Source organism: Agelaius phoeniceus, chromosome 14 (genome assembly GCF_051311805.1).
Source record: "Agelaius phoeniceus isolate bAgePho1 chromosome 14, bAgePho1.hap1, whole genome shotgun sequence".
In the NCBI taxonomy this organism is placed as follows: Eukaryota; Metazoa; Chordata; class Aves; order Passeriformes; family Icteridae; genus Agelaius; species Agelaius phoeniceus.
Window position 1 is genome coordinate 9,246,932 of NC_135278.1, and position 16,644 is coordinate 9,263,575.

General features: G+C 38.2%; 1 protein-coding gene across 4 annotated transcripts in view; it reads left to right on the forward strand.

Moving 5' to 3' along the window:
• The window catches only part of AMMECR1 (AMMECR nuclear protein 1), a 96,088-nt gene that overhangs the window by 58,677 nt on the left and 20,767 nt on the right, over nucleotides 1–16,644 (forward strand). The window lies entirely within an intron of this gene.

Consider the following 16,644-nt stretch of genomic DNA (forward strand, 5'->3'; position numbering starts at 1 on the left):
TATTTAACTAGTCTGTTGAGGAGATGATAGGTGTGCTTTGGTTTGTTTTGGGTTTTTTGGCTGTGTCACTGTACGGGTCAATGAAAACCTGTGTCTCCTTTTGATGCTGAGAGTATTGTCTGGATATTTGACTGCTGGTGTCATGAGGCCATGCTTGCAGTTAAAAACCATAAGTTAAGCCTATTCTCATTTTATTGGTCTGTAAACTACTCTCCAGTAGCTTATTGTAACAGATTATTATGGTATTTTTCCAGTGTTCAGACAAATTTTAACCTTAGTAGTTAATGTCAGGCCAGAAGACCAGAAAGTCAGATTTGGGGATTATCCTATTCACACTTCTAAAACAGCAGGTATTCTCACCTCTTCTCCATCAGGTGCTTCCAATCAGCTGCAGTTAATTTAATGCTACAAATTTCCATTACATGTTACTCTTCAGATACATCCCAGCCCCTGAGTGGGAAGCTTCTGGATGAGGGAGGTAAGTGATGATAATCCTTCACTCCCTGGCAGCATAATCTTCATGTTTTGATCTACACCTAAATTCATTCACCTTAATATTGTTCCATTTCCTTTGCATAGAGTGAAAACTAATAAGTTTATCACTAGAGCTAGTAGCAAGCTTTCTACTTGTTTTTCTAAGAGTTTTCTTAAGTTTATTCTCTAAAGAATCAATGGAATTTTGTTCCTTTCAGCTACAATAGACTTTATTGTGCTTTAAAATAGAAGCTGCATTCTGGCATGTGTAGACCTCTAAAATTGTCATCACTTAAAATAATTAGTGCTTCCAGACCACTTTACATTTGAGGCTTTTGTCCATTACAGGAACTTCCTCTTTGCTGTTAAAATGCCTTGTCCATTCTGGCATTAAATAATACTAGAATGGGAGATGTTCTTTTTTACATGTCTCCCTAGTTAGTTGCAACCTGAAGTTCATTTCATGCTTCTCTGCTGAGCTTGAAGAAGATAACTGCTCATCTCCTGGAGCCCTTACAAACTTCTGAAAGACCTGGTTACCTTTATTGTGTTCAGTTTATTTATTATGCACTCTAGAATGTTTCTGCTTGTGTCCTTTAAAACCTCAGCATTCAAAATGGTCAGTGAGAAGAACCTTTTAATATATTCAAAGCAATTTCTTTGTTGAGGGTTAAAAAGCTTAAAATCTTAACCATTAGTGAGCCAAACTGAATGAAAACCAACTTTCCCCCTGTACTGGAGAGTGTTTCATTTAGGTGTATGCTTTACAGTGCCTGATCAAGAGCAATGAGCTTGTACAGAAAATTTCCCCCTGAGGCTAGGAATAAGATGAGAGCTCAAGAAAATAGTTTTTGTTCCTCATAGATTTTTCCATTCTCACAAATCAGACAGGACTGTACACTTAAATACCTTTAAAACTGGTTATATGATTCCTGACTGCATTCTGTGAAAGCTGAAGTCAAAATACATGAAAAGTGATGAAAATTAAAGAGAACTGAAATAATTTCAGTGTAGCATTTACAGGATGGCCACATGCTGTGGAAGTTTATACTAGGCTATTTAGAGGACAGATCAATAATTTTCAAGATGAGGAAAATGGAACTACATACCAGCCTATTTTTTAAAAAAGTCTTCAGAAGCACATAAGTTGCTTTAAAATAAAATATAACATTTAGTGCATATTGGATTTTGTTACCTTTTATGGTAAATCTTTTTTATGCTTATGGTACCTAAAATGTTTCCAGGTTGCTTTATTTTTTCACATAACAACCAAACTTCAAATATGATCACTGGAATGTAGAGTTCATATGAGAATGTACAACAAAGGTGTTCCCTTCTATCAGTCATTATATAAAAAAAGAGAGAGAGGGTTACCTGTGATTAGTTTCCTTCTTGTGGTCAGTCTTTTCAGCTGTGGGGCTTCCAGAGGAGAGCATTTGAGGAATAAAAGAAACACCATTGAAGTGTCCATGGCTTTGAGAGTCTGGAGCTCGACAGACCTCCCCAGGAAGGATTAGAAACTAGGACATGATGGCTTGGTCCAGCAGTATCTGGGCAATAGGCTGCTGCAGAAGACATGGCAATTCCTGAAAGGGAAAAACTTATTCAGGAAGGGCAGAAGTTAATCAACAAAGTAGGTAGAATGAGAATGGGCTTACTGCAGAAAGTGGAACTTGACCAGGACTTTCAGTTGGCAATGCAGTCAGATGACTGCTGACTTTATTTTCCTTTGACACTTTTCAAAAGGGAGGCACTTTCCTTCAGTCATTTTGAAGATACAGTGTGGGTAAACTGAAGTAGATTGTTTATCTAATTAATTAATTTTTACTCTTTTCAGTACCTTCTGTGTAATTGTGGCCCAGCTTTCAATGAGTTAAAATGGCACAAAAGAACAGCTGTTTTTAAATGCCCTGGTGCTTAGCAATCAAAATATCCACAATTCCCTTCACACATAATTTTATTGCAAATATGTTGCATAGTCCTTAGGATCACAGTAAATAAATTTTGTTATTTCTAGTGATCTCTGGCTGTATATCATATCCAGTGGTAGCATACACATCTCTATCTGCATACAGTAGTGTAGTTCCTTTGAAGCAGCATAATGATAGTTCATCTAGGAATCTGGAGTGAACAATTTGTTTCTTGGGACACCCCCACCGTTCACTTTTTTGGGTCTGAAATCAAAAATGGTGGTCATCTGTGACCATTTTGAGCTCTGTAGGTTGTTGTGCTGATATTGCCAGTATGTTCTAAACAGGAAATTTATGTGGAATGATTCATCGTTAATTGGATGCATCTGCCTAAGTTCTGAGGAGGGATGAGAATACCCATAGTTAAAAAAACTATTACTGCATTCCTTATAAAGTCTACATGTTAAATTCAATTTTCTTTGCAGTCATATCAGTGAAACACAGGGGAAAGGATGTGTATTATTAAAATCTTCTACAGAACTTTATGGAGAGAGAGATTCAGACTTGGTGATTTGTATTTCATTTTACTAGGAGATAAACCATGTCCAAATGTTCTACAATGTTGCATATTACATTTTAGAATGAAGAAATTTTACCATGGCTACAATAGTCCTTTAGACTGAATGTGTTAAATTGATTATCCCACCTGAATGCATAAAAATAAACCAACCCAGATTATGAAAAATACCTTATGTTTTACAGCTCCTTCAAGAAAATACTCTGAACTTGGAAGCAGGTTACCACAGAATTTCATAACAGGTTGATAAATTACTTTTTCATGTATTCTGTACAGCAGTAAGTCTTAGGTTTTGACACTGAAGTTTTAAACTCCTGGTTTTAGAAACTTGAGATATTGAACAAAATGGTTTCAGTTCTGTATTTTAGTTTTAGTTTTTAATCTATTTCATAGAATTTGACATAATATTTTATGCCTATTGGATGTAAAAGTATAGGTGCATAAATTTTTATCTCTGTGTTGGTTTAGCCCATAAAGGCTAGAATATGTATCTGGGGAGGGAGGTAGTAGAGAACAGGCAGGTGAAGGAAGATGTCACAGGGCAGAGTCTGCTGTCCCAGAAGAAAGTAGTGAAGAGACATTGGAGGACTCCAAGGCTTAAGTGTATTAACCTAATGGGTGAAAACTGGGTTTAACCCTCCTTCCTTTAACTAGCATAGACCTGTCTCTACTGACTGGATGATGTAATCAGATTTTGTTGTGTGTTCTATTTACCACTCCACCTGAGGGAAACGGGACTGCTGACACTCAGCTTAGATGTGGTGATCAACAAAAGAAAACAAAGAGAAGCTGGGGATGAGAAGCACAAGATGGAAGGAGATGAAACCTATGACCCAACTTTCTCATAAGTGAATTTGGGTGTACATCCATATGAGGATTTGGCTACTGCTGGTGTCAAGTACTGCTCTGTCCCTGTCAGCCATGTCAAGAGTCAGTCCTTGTTGTTGCAATACTGCCTGCTCTCTCTGTCAAAAACACTAACCCTTTCTTCCTAGTCCAGATTTTACCATCCAACTGTAAAATATAGCAGTACAGCTACAGCCAGCTAATTTAAGGGGTGAAATTGAAAAATACTTAATAACTGATCACATTAAGATTGATGCTGGCTGTACTTGCTAAAAACTAGTGACAAGTTTTTGTACAGACAGGACAACTTCCTTCATGTATTTAGTTGAGTTTACTACTCTAACCCTGTAATCAGTCCCACAGGGCAGTGCTAACTTCCCAAAACCTTTACTGCCAAGCAGTGTTGCTGTGGGTGTAGGTAGTCATTACCATTGATCCAGGGCAAAGCATACTCATTCATCTGACTGCAATTTTTTGAACTGCAGAGTTGGGGGAATTACATGTTTTTACAGTTGTTGTGGCCTTCATTGTTGACAGGAGTTATAGATAGAAATAATTTGTCCAAATAACATCTCATGTAATATTTGAGAGCATATTGTTGCTTCTGTGTTGCCCACTGATAATACTTTGCAGGCTGTCTTGCTTTTGACTTTGATTTATACTTTACCACTGCTGAAGTTGGCTTTTTAAAATTCTGTTAATACACTGTCTGGTGGCCACCAGTTGAAAAATGCCTGATAATTGTGAGATGAAGCTTACATCATCACACTTGTAATTAAACTCTGCAGAGAGCAGTGTAGGTTCATGACAACCTGCACACACCAGGGTTATGCTGTTCTTCTATGTTCAATATTGTTTATAAAGTCAGGGAGCTTCCTTTCCATTTGTATGTGTATGTGCCTGTGAAAAGCAGGTGCCTGCTGGTCTCCTCTGAGTTCTCAGGGTTGCCTTAACTGAGGTAGAGAGCACAGATCTCCAAGTGAGAAAAGTTGGGGCCATATGTGCTGACATGATTCTGTGTCCAATTGAGTGAACAGACTGTGTACCACAGAGGGGTGTGAGAGGCCAGTGGCAATAACCCTCTGCAATGAGTAACTCCCACCTCCTGCTTTACAGCAAGTTGCAGTCATGAAGGGTAACATTTTTAGGGGGGTTCAACCTATAAAATCCACTAAGTTTTAAGAATAAAAATGCCCTACATGCTGTCAGCTGGGACTCCTCAGATATTCATCTGTCACATTGAATCATAGAATTGTTTACATTGGAAAGCACCTTTAAGGTCACCAAGTCCATTAACTCAGCACTACCACGCCACCACTCCAACGTGTCTCCAAGTGCCAACATGGCTTCTAAATCCCTTTAGGGTTGGGGACTCCACCACTTGTTTGGGCAGCCTGTTTCTATACTTGACAACCCTTTTGGTGAAAAAAATGCTTCCTAATAGCCAGTCTGAATAATGCCTGGTGCAACTTGAGGCCATTTTTTCTTGTCCCGTCACTTGCTGTTTGGGAGAAGAGGCTGACCCCACCTGCTCCAGCCCCCTTGCAGGTAGAGAGCAGTAAAGTCTCCCCTGAGCCTCTTCAGGCTAAACATCTCCAGTATAAGCAACTCTCAGTTACACCATCACATTCCCTTACTGAATTACAAGGTTCTGTAGGAGTGATTTCAGAACATCCTGCATTCCTGGGGAGGTAGGAAGTGGGGTGCCAAATGACACTTAAAAGGGTGTACTGAGTGCTTTTCCCTCAGACCAAGGATGGGGGCTCCCTGGCCTAAGGAGAGTTCAAGAATGCTGAAGAGGTTGCAGGACTGCTGTTCTGCTAATTTGGGTCCCCCTGGGTTGGTGGTTGACAATGTTGCTGTGACGTGGGCATCACCCAGTGCCCAGTATAAGGCAGGTTCTGCTCACCTGCCAGGCAGCAGCAGAGGGAGGGGTTTCTTCTCATCACTTTGTAACAATTTCATATCACCAGAACTCCTTAGAAAAAGAAAGAGATATCTGAGCCAAAGCTGTGTTGGAAAGCCATTTGGAAATATATAAGTACTGAACATATTTATTACATACACGTATATATTCATATATAACATATAATATATAGCACATGTGTGTTCTGAGTCAGAACTGGGCTGAAGAATATTAAGGCAGTTCAGCATTCAACTTCACTTTACAAATTAGAAGATGTATATAGATATGTGTAATTTATCATGGTGTTGCCCTCCAGAGGTATTAATAATGTTGTATCTTAGAACTCCTTTTTGTTTTCAAAAATGCTTTTGTTAAAATATAAAATTGAGGTATTAGCACTGTGATCTTGAAGTTTTACTGATTACCTCTGTTGAAACTGAGGCAAAATTATTTTAGCACATAGACATTTTGTACTGGCTCATGGATTTGCCTGCCATATCATCTGTATATAGATGAGGTTTTACTGAAACTTGGAGCTGTTCATATTTCTAAATTTTATCCAAGCCAATAAAAGCTGGTTGCTTTGAGTCTGCTTGTAGACACTGACTTTACAAATAACAAGCACTTTAATTTGGATAAATCCTAAGATCTGTTCTAGTGGAATATATGTTTATTAGTAAAATGGCTTGTGCTGTAAACCCACAATAACAGAAAGTCCAAATGAAGTATATAAATCTGAATTTATTGAGCCAGACTTAGTTACTCTGTGTGAGTCAGTTCAGTAAATAGGTCTGTAATGATTTTGTGCACACAGTGCCAGGTTGTTACTGCAGGGATCTGTTGTTTAACAGAGCTGTTTGCTGCCTTCTCTCAAAGGGCAAAGCTGAATACCATACTGCCTCTTTAAGTGGAAAAAACCCCCAAATTTTTGTTTTAATGATGGGTTAAATGCTTCTCCTTATTTTGTTAGGAAGGAAAATCTTGTTTAGAAGAGAGGAGCATGCCCTAGGGAATACATGGTTTTTGCATATTGCATGCATTGAGAATGCAATAATTCTGCCTTAATTTTTTTATTTATTTAAAAACAAACAAGCAAAACAAAACTAAAAACCCTGGTTTTGTAATTGTTACTGTATTATTCCTGAGAAAAACCTTGCTAGACCCTTGGACCTAATGGTAGATGAGTCTGTTTCCTTAGCAACACTGCTTGAAAGAAAGCAAAGGAAAATGCCACAAATGGAAGGACAGTCCTTAGATTATTATCTTTATGAAAGGAGGAGAGCATAATGATGCTCTCCCAAAGCTTTTTCAATAGAACCAGGGTTATCAAATATTGATAACCATTTTACTGTTTTGCTGGGAAAACTGAGTTATAGAATATAAATGCTTCAGCACAGGAGAATGCATTACTGTGTTTTGTAGAGTGAACTTACTCTTGGAGTTGACTGTTTATGAAAGGTATGTGAAAATCAAGGAAAAACACATTTTATAATTAAAAATTACTACAGAATTGCTGTATCTGTATAAAATGGCTCAATGAAATTTAGAGGGAGTTTTGCTGAGACAGACATAAGTTTGAGGTCTCAGCAGTAGAATTTGGTGTAACTAAGGAAATGGCCATATTTGAAATACTTATTTCATCTTCTTATTTAAAAGACATGCATTAAAAATTGGGAGTTTCAAAAATGTACTTTTATAAAATGCATGCTTAGAAAAAGACATGCTCAAGCAAGATAACTTTCATTAGTTAATGTCACTTGTGGTATTTGGAATAAATCAGATGTTGCTGGAATTTGATTGAACTGTGCTACCCAGCAGTTACTCAGACTTTCCAGATGGGTTTCAGGGAGGAGCCATCTCATTTGTGACTCCAGTCTTTCCCATGATGATCTTGCATTTCATGTTCTTCCCACACAGTCTCCTATTATGTGAACAAAATGATGTATGCCCTGTAAGTTCAAAGACAGAGTTCTTGTTGAGTTGAAACACTAGTTTGGTTCTAAGTCAGATATTTATTTGTCTTTGGATATTACTTGACAGAAGTGTTAGGGAGGGAGGGTGGAGGTAGGGGAACTGGCCACCCTGGCTTTCCTAGGAAAGCTCTATAGTGCCATGACTTACTTTTCCTTTACTAGTGCAGGTAGTTGTTGGTACTTTCATGGGTTTTAGTCAACTTTTTAATCTCTTTATATGGTAGTCTTAAGGGGAGCATCATCAAACATTGCCTAAAAATCTTCTATAATGACATTTGCTGTCTTTTGAGACTCTTGGTGACTTAGTGATTTCTGAAGTGCTGCAGAGGTGTGCTGAGCTGTGGGCCAGTGCTGCAGAACACAGGATAGGACTGTGCTCACAGCAGGCACAGGCATAGGTGGAGTGTGTCTCAGAGCACTAACATTGCAAAGAAAGGATTTGTCTATTTGGAAAAAGGACAGAATGGAAAAAGTTGGCATAGAAGTTACCTGCTTGTGGGTGAGTTTTTCCTCTGTCTGTTCTCAGCTCAGCAGTTGTTAATTTTTTAAAATAGAGCAAGGTGTGTTTTCCACAACTGTCTAGTGAGGGTAGTGAAACACCCCACTGCACAGACTGGCCAGTGCTTATATGTAATAAATATGAGACATCCCAAGTAGGACTCTGGGAATTGAGGTGCAGCTGTGGTATATTCCATAGCTTGCCCAGTAGAAGTACACTTGGGCTCAAGGAACTGTTTTTTACTGAAATCTGATGTTTCAATACCAGTTAGCAGAGATTAGGCAAGGTCACAGGAAAAAGAATTGTCTCATGCTTACAAGCTGTTAAAATCTTTAAGCTCTGCAGCTTTGTGTGGGAGGCGCTGTGGGAAAGGAGTCTCTATTAAAGTTTTCAGTCTGTCAGCACCTCCTCCATTTAGGTGTTTTCTGATGCTTCCTTTTAAGACTATAAAGAAGAAATAGCACAAACTGGGTGTGGGGAACTGGGCTCCAAAAGCCCTTGTTATCCCTGTTCACTTTGACACAAAGGTGTTGAAGCTTTTGAAATTGTTTTTTACCATTTTCCATAGACCAGAGTAATGAGAGTTAAAATGCTCTTGTAAACTGTAGCAGTGTTTTCTGGAATTTTTAAATAGTACTGACAGATACCTGTTTCTAAAATTTGTTCCTGTTGACACCAGGAAGAAAGAAGTTATGTCCTTTACAAGAGCTGTGCAGTTAAGATGGAGGAAAAGCTCTTGGAAGAAGAAGAAATAGCCTATCCACTGCTTGGAAGTCTACAGGCAGCCATATAAATGCTGAAGAATGTCTGAAGACATCTGAAGTTAAGCACATTTCTGAGGTAGTCCTAAAGTCTTAGAGGCCCAATGACTGCACTGTTTCAACTTCTATCATGTGTGTATTTGTGAGCAAGTGACCACAGAGTGGGGAGGGAGAAACAACACACAGGAAAGTCTTGAAAGGCTTCTTGAACTTCAGAGGTTACAAGTGACTGGAGTTTTACTCCAGTTCATTGTAGGGGTATATATACTTACCTGAAAATAACCAGGTTTTTCTTTTCTAACATTAATTAAAAAATATAATATTAGGAACAGAAGCACTCCAGGTTTGTCTCTTTCTTTGGATTGCAGAGGCACTTTTCAGATTCTGCCATTTTCAACTGTACTCCTTAGAAAAGTGTATGGAGGGCTATATACACTCTAAATGAGTGTATATTTGTGATAGCCTCTATTTTAGAAACAAACTGAATGTACTTTGTTTATTTTTTTAGCTCTGTAAATAACTGTGTGTTGATGCAGTTCACAAAGCATCAAATGCTGTGAGAGTATGTAAATAAACCATTACCTAGGAATATTTGTGGTATAACCAAAAAATATTTCTAATCTCAAAGATTCCTACCTTTGAGTTTTCAAGACTTTTAATTAAAACTTTTCTAAATATACTTATAATTTACATGTGGAGAATAGCTTTTGATCGTGGTGGAGAAGAGCTTTTTTTGGCCATCAGTACAAATTTCTGTAGGACTGGTAACACTCAGTTCTTCAGGCAAGGATATTTTCTGTGGGGGAATGGTGACATGTGCCTGTGTCGTAAATATAATACGTAGGCTACAAAGTGTCAGCTCACATGCTTAAATTTAGGTTCCCTGTTCCAGTGCAATGCTATAATCTTTATTTCTTAGTGCAGATTACTTGCATTAAAGGGTCAGTTGTCAGGCAAGCAGTCTCTCAGGTTGGAGAAGTACAGTATATAAATAACTCCCACAAGAACTTGGGGAACTGGTGCAGATGTTAAGAAATGCTCTGCTGAGCCTGGGTGCAGCTCCTGGGAACTTCTCATTTGTCAGAAGCTGCACCCCCAGCTTCAGTGAAAGAGCCCTTTGTGATCCTGGAAATTCCCACAGTTGTGGTTTAAGTCTGTATATTAAATCAGGTATTGCAAACTTCTGTCAGCAAGGAATGGTGACTTTTTATTTTTACTGTATTTTTCAGTTCATTGGAATTCCCTTAGTTCTGATTCTACAGGGGAAAAGAAGAAAAGCTCCTGGTTTTTTTTTTTTTTTTTTTTTGAAAAGTACAGCTTTCTGGTACTTCTAGTTCACATAATTGTATGACTTCTATAATACCACAAACTGAAATAGGTGTCAAACTTCTTGTCACATGCAATTAGTTTGCTACTTTAGATACCAGCCTAATTGTGAGTAACATTCTCAGTGCTTTACTAATAAATAAAAGCAGATTAGAAATACATTCACACTGGTACATGCAAATGGTATTTCTTACTTCAGGAGACTCTTAATTTCTTTCATTTAATGTTGCTTAAGTAATAATGTAGAATAAAAATTATTTAGTATGTAACAAAAGGTTAAGCAAGTATTTTCTTCAAATATTGGCTTACATCCCATTTAACTGAAGTGTCAGTGTAAAGCCAAAATATAATATGACTCAATTGTACAAATGTTGAAAGAGATATGTCTGTATGAAAAAAAAATGTTCTGTGTGCATATGTGTACACATTTAATAGCTTCAGTTCTTACTGAATTAGAGTTAAAAGAGCTGCTTGTGTTATCTCTAGGCAGTTACTTCCAGGTATTGTTGTTAAAGCCCCACATGTAATGTGTTCGTTTGGCCATGAAGAAAAAATGCTTGTTATATAAGTGAACACAAAGAGGAAAAGGAGAAATGTAATTTTAAAGTAATTGAGAGGTCATTGTAACCTTGGTTCTACAGCAGGGCATCACTGCTTTTCACCAGAAATATTTTACATGCTCTGTCAAGAAATTGATGCTGGTTTTGTTTCTGTTCCAGAAACTTCTGCACGATTTGCAAGCTGGTTAGCTGGCCCTTTCTCATCTGTGCTGAGGATGCATTCTGCAGTTTGCTCACTTAGCTACAGAGAGGCTTTTTTCCTTTGACCTAGACTGCTAATCCCTCATTGCAAAGAGCAGCAGCTGTGCTTTGTCTGTGGAGGTCTCTGCACTGCATGCAGCCTCGTTTGCCAGAGCCACCCCTCTTTGTGTGCTCAGCTTTTTCAATCACTGAAAGGGTGGCTTTCTGGTTTGTTGCTCAGAAAACCCTCTTCAGGTTTGTAGAAGTCTACAATGTATGTTCTTTTTTTCTTTTTTTTTTTTTTTTCCCAAAAATGTGAATTTCCAAGTGCTGTTACATATGATTTCACAAGTCTGTGTTTGACTAAAGCATTCCTGACATTCAGGAGATGAAACATTTCATGAGTCACTTTTTAAAAAGGTGATAATCTATTTCCATTTAAATATTAGCCACTTTAGATAGATGTGTTGAATTGTATCTCTGATGGTATGATTATGACTAAACCAATATTTTGTGTGTCCCCACTGTATCCTCATTTAACATTGAATAGTTGGGCTTCAGCTGGTCTTGGTACAAGTCCTGTAGTTAAACATATGTGGCAATGCAAGATGTTCATGGTAGTTAAAAGCTGAATGGACACATGGACAGAACAATCCTTTCCTGGTTTAGGCTTTACTGCAGTAAAACTCTACTACTTTCAAGGCAGAAGAATTTGGCCTGTAGTAGTTTCTCTAAGAAAATGTGATTTAAATGCATTCCTTGAATACTTGAGTTTCTGAGGCTACAGACAAATGTAGCCTAACCTGGACCTTTGCCTTTATTTCAGAACTTCTTTATAATTCCACTTTGGCTGTTTTTATTTGCTACTCAAAACTTGGTTTAGAGTGAAAAACATATACAGAGTGGCAGCTGGCAGACTTGGAACTGAGTGTACTGTTTAGCTGAGCTTGCAAGCATTCTGTTGCTTGGGCATCTTGACCTTAGATAAGAGGGGTTTGTGAGTGCCCCATCCAGGCAGTTCTGTAAGCTGAGTAGGTTGCAGGTGGTACAGAACGTGCCACCCCAAGTAGGCAGAATTGTGACAGGAATCTGGAAGGAATAAAAGGATGAAATCGTGACCCACTCTCATGAGTGAGAGAGAAGTGGCAGAGTTGCTAAAAGGAGAACAAGAAGATGGCTTACAGGCAACTTCTTTGTGTGTGGAAGGTAGAGGGAAGGAGATGCAGGATGCAAAGCTTCCAGATATATAGAATGTGTTTATGTATCTGAAACATACTCTATTCATAGCTTGATCTGCTAATGAGATTCATATATGAAATAAAAACCTGCACACGTACAAAATGAACAGAAAAAAGCCTTTTTTGTTGCCTTAAACAGGGATTGAATTCTGTTGATGCAGCAGTTCTGATGGCTGCATTCTAGAGTAGCATCATGATAGTGGGAGCAAATGCCTAGAAACCAAAAGTCTCATGAAGTAAGGAGAGACCATTTCTTTCCCTGCAGTCTTGTTACATGTGATGTGCCACAAGGGACTCATCTTGTGCTTATCTTTTACTTTATTTATAAAAACACAGAATTAGTAAGATGCTATGAGCTCATTTATCATCCTCTACACTGACAACACTCAGATCTGCATCCCTCTGCAGATGTACTTGCAGGATGTGTAAGAGATTGTTTAGCTAAAAACCAGTTGGTTTGAACACAATCCAAGTTGAGTTGTGATACTGATGGAACACATCTTGGGAAACAAGCCAGGATATTATTCTGTGTTCTGTATTTTGAGTGGTCATATTCCAGTCTGTAGGCAGTGTGGACCTTGGGTTACTCTCAGTTTATGTGTTTGTTGAAGAATTTCAAGGCTGGATCCTGTCACTTTTTATTTCTCAGAATATATTTGCTAATGCCTTCATATTTCAGCATACTTTCTCGTCTTAAGCTTTTCCTATGAACCATTTACTACAGGACCTCATGTAAGAAAATATGATTGAACAACCTGGTCTGGTGGAAGATGTCCCTGCTCACAACAGGGGGTTGGAATTAAATGATCTTTAAGGTCTCTTCCAGAGCTATTCTGTGATTCTGCAGTATTTGTCTTTCTGCATTGATTTACTGCATAATCTACCATACCTTTTGCTTTCCTTATATTGAACCTGATTATATATATTTAATTTGTCCACTGTGATTTCAGAGTCCTGATAGAAACAACTTGCCAGTGTTTGTGGCAAACAGTATACTGAAACTGAGCAATAAAGATTCAACTATCATATTTTTATATAAAAATACAGTGCTTCTGGTGACAGAAGAAATGTTGAGAAAATGAACTAATCTTTTGTTCTAGAATTTCAGCAGCATAATTTAAAGAGACCCTTTCTTTTACAAGCTGCAGGAATTTGAAGATGTAAATGTTTATATTATCTTTCTGTATTTATATATAACTACATTGTGACACATTTAGAAATGTTTTTCTGTATGTACTTAAGATGAGGTCTTTTCAAAGTTCATAATAAATTAAAAATACCTCATTAATTTGTTCTTTTATAAAATTATGGCTTGAATGCAGCTTTAGAGGGCGAGCAATATTTTGTGAATTGCTTAAATGAGAGTTGAACTCAGCTATTATGTGGCCTCAAAGATTTTTGTCTTGACTTCAGTATCTGTTTTGTTGTAAAATAATGATCTTATGTCAATATTGAGAGATGTGCTGGAGATATAAAGAATTCTAGAGATTTCTTTTTATGTTCCTAGAGATTTGAGTGCTTTATGTTGCTCAAGCTGCGTGGCTCTAAGTGTAATTGAGCAGTTCATTTTTGTTCATTATCTAAACTTTGCCATCTGCTGGAAAGCCTTTTAGTGACATTATAATTTAGTCCAGTTGGAGCTCAATTAAGGTTTTCTGACTAGTCTGTTATCATGTATTCACCAAACAAAAGCCTACACACCAAACCCTGGTCAGTTTTGTTGCTCAGTTTTTAAACAAGCGTCTGGAATCACTGTGACAAGCCTACTGTGTTATACTGGGAGAACGTTTGAAGTGCTGTGGATTTAGTTTTTATGTAGCAAACCAAGACATTTCTGTGGAAATTGAAACCTTTCAGCTTCTTGAATGTTTGACACAAACTGTCACGCATTTTTGAATTCCATTGTCATTTATCCCAGCAGGATGCAGGGACAGGTGAGGGACAATACAGGAAAAGGCAGAAAAGAAGCTGCCCCCAATGAAGAAACTCGTGTGTAGAGCTGCTGACCTAATGTTCCCTTGTAGTCAGATGTTTGGGGTCTGTGCTGGGCAATTCCCAGTGCAGGCAGCTGTGGGGTGGTGGATGTCCCAAACTGCCTCATGTGTTCCTGCAGGATGGAGTGGATGGAACAAGCAGCTGCAGCTCTCCACCTCCAGCTAGGCAAGTGCACAGTAACTGCTCACTCTGGGCTGTTGTGTGCTCCAAGCTGTCCCTCTCTCACTGCCCTGTGTGATGGGAAGATGTTGGATTTAGCACACCTCTGTCAGGGTATAGCTCTGAGCTGTTACTGAAGCTTTGCTGTGTCTTGAAGTTAACCTAACTGAAGATTTTTCTTTTTCTGATGTATTAGGGTGTATTGATTGTATAGTAATGCAAAATGATACCTCATGCACTGTAGGACTAAAACTGTGAGAAAAATGGAGTCTTTACCTTATTTGGCCTTTTGAAAGGCCAGTAAGTCCTTTAGAACCACAGAAGCACTATAGTGTAAGATTTCTGGTTTCAGGAAACAGGAAGTTAAAGCCATAGAAACTTGACTCTTATGAATGTAATCAGGAACCTACAATATCACTTTGTGGATCTTCTTAGTTTTAACTGAACCTTTTGCTGGGAGCAGGTTGCAAGTGCTGTGACTTTTGTGATCCTACTTTTCCACTTGAAGTCCGTAACAACACATACACAGAGTTTTCCTAAACTTTAAGAACCTATCTATACAAGCCTTTGTTGTTTCCCTGATACTTTATGGCAGAAAGAGAGAGAAAAATCATGTCAGGCATCATGTTCACACAGTGTAACATCATCATGGCATAAGGATGACCTAGGTTTATTTGGAAGAATCCAGCATGATAGAATATTTCTGTGGATAATTATCAGAGCAGTAGAAAAAACATATTTGTTTCATTCTGCTAAAAAGCTCTGAATTTATGGGAGTGTTGGTTTTTAGAGCTTCATGCTTGTGAGCTTGCTTTTCTTAAAGGAAATGTTGTGATGGTGAGTCAGTGAGGAGTTGGAGTTTTCATCTGCTGTGTACCCAAGGCTGACAGACCCAGCTGAAGAACCAGCAGTAGTGAAACCCCCAGGAGCTTCAGCCCATGGTCACTGGGCAGGTGCACATGAGCTCTGTGTCCTTACAGGTACTCACAGGGACTGCAGAGTCCTGGAGCAGCATCTCACACCCTGTCAGTCCTTCTGTGTGCTCTGGAGTGCATCTCTACTGGGTAGCCAGAATAAGAAATCAAATAAGGATTTGTCTGGACGTTTTAAGTATGCCTAGAAATATTCTGTAAAGCCTTCTTTTGATTTATACAACTAGTGGACTTTTTTATGGAAAAACAAGGGCCCAGAAACTTACCAGCAGTACCAGTATGGTTTGATTTTTAATTGTGGGTATGGTTTCCACAATACATGTGTGTACATAAAAATACTTTTGAAGCCATTAAATAAGGAGAACATACAGACAGCTTATTTTTGGAGCCACTGGCTGTCTAAAATAGTGAGTTAAGTGTCTTATGTAGCCAACATAGGTTGCCTTTTATGATGAGCTTTTCTAAATGCCTTATTTATATACATGCTCTGATTTGTCTTAAACGGAATGGTATTTTTTCAAAGCTAAAATAACTCTGTAAAGTACAGCAGCAGGTTTTTCCTTCTTCTGAAGTTATATGTCTGATTTCAGACAGATTGGGAGAAGAGAGTCCTTCTGGCATACTTCACTTTGGTGGAGTAAAAAAATAAATAAATTGATTCAAGAGCCAGAATGCCAGATCAGTATTTTATTTGTCCCATCTGGAATGCTGTTGGTGTTACCTGCTGCACTGTGCTAATAAAATCAGCTGAGAACTTCAGAGATGTACTTCTGTGCCACACAACAAATGTGTATTTCTTTTTTTATCCTCTGACTGCCACTTAGCAGCATAATGTGCAGGAAATATAAATGTTGTTCTTTCCCATTCTGTCTCCCAAATGTAAGGGAGGGTTCAGGAAAAACACGTAATTCACGGTTGTTTTGTTTCCTGGAAATTTTTCCAGACTGACCCAAAAAAAGAGCAACAATATAAATAAATGCTTTTTGCTTGCATTCAAGTGATTTGATGTTGTGTTTAAATTAGTCCTTGAAATCTCCATTTAAATTGGCAAAATTCTGCTGGTCATAAATAAAAGTGAGTGGAAGGCTGACCTGTGGGTTGTGTTGGGCTGTCTGATGGCTTATGCTGACAGCTAGGAGGATTGTATTCATAATAATTTCTACTTTCTTCAGTAGAGCACACTCTGCCCTGCTTTTCTGGCTTAAAAATTAATTGCATGTCGTGACTTGGAAGCTGTTAGTTTTCTCTGGTCTCTGCCAAACCGAGCTGTGAGAGCTGATTTTCATTAGGAAAATACTGGTGGTCTGC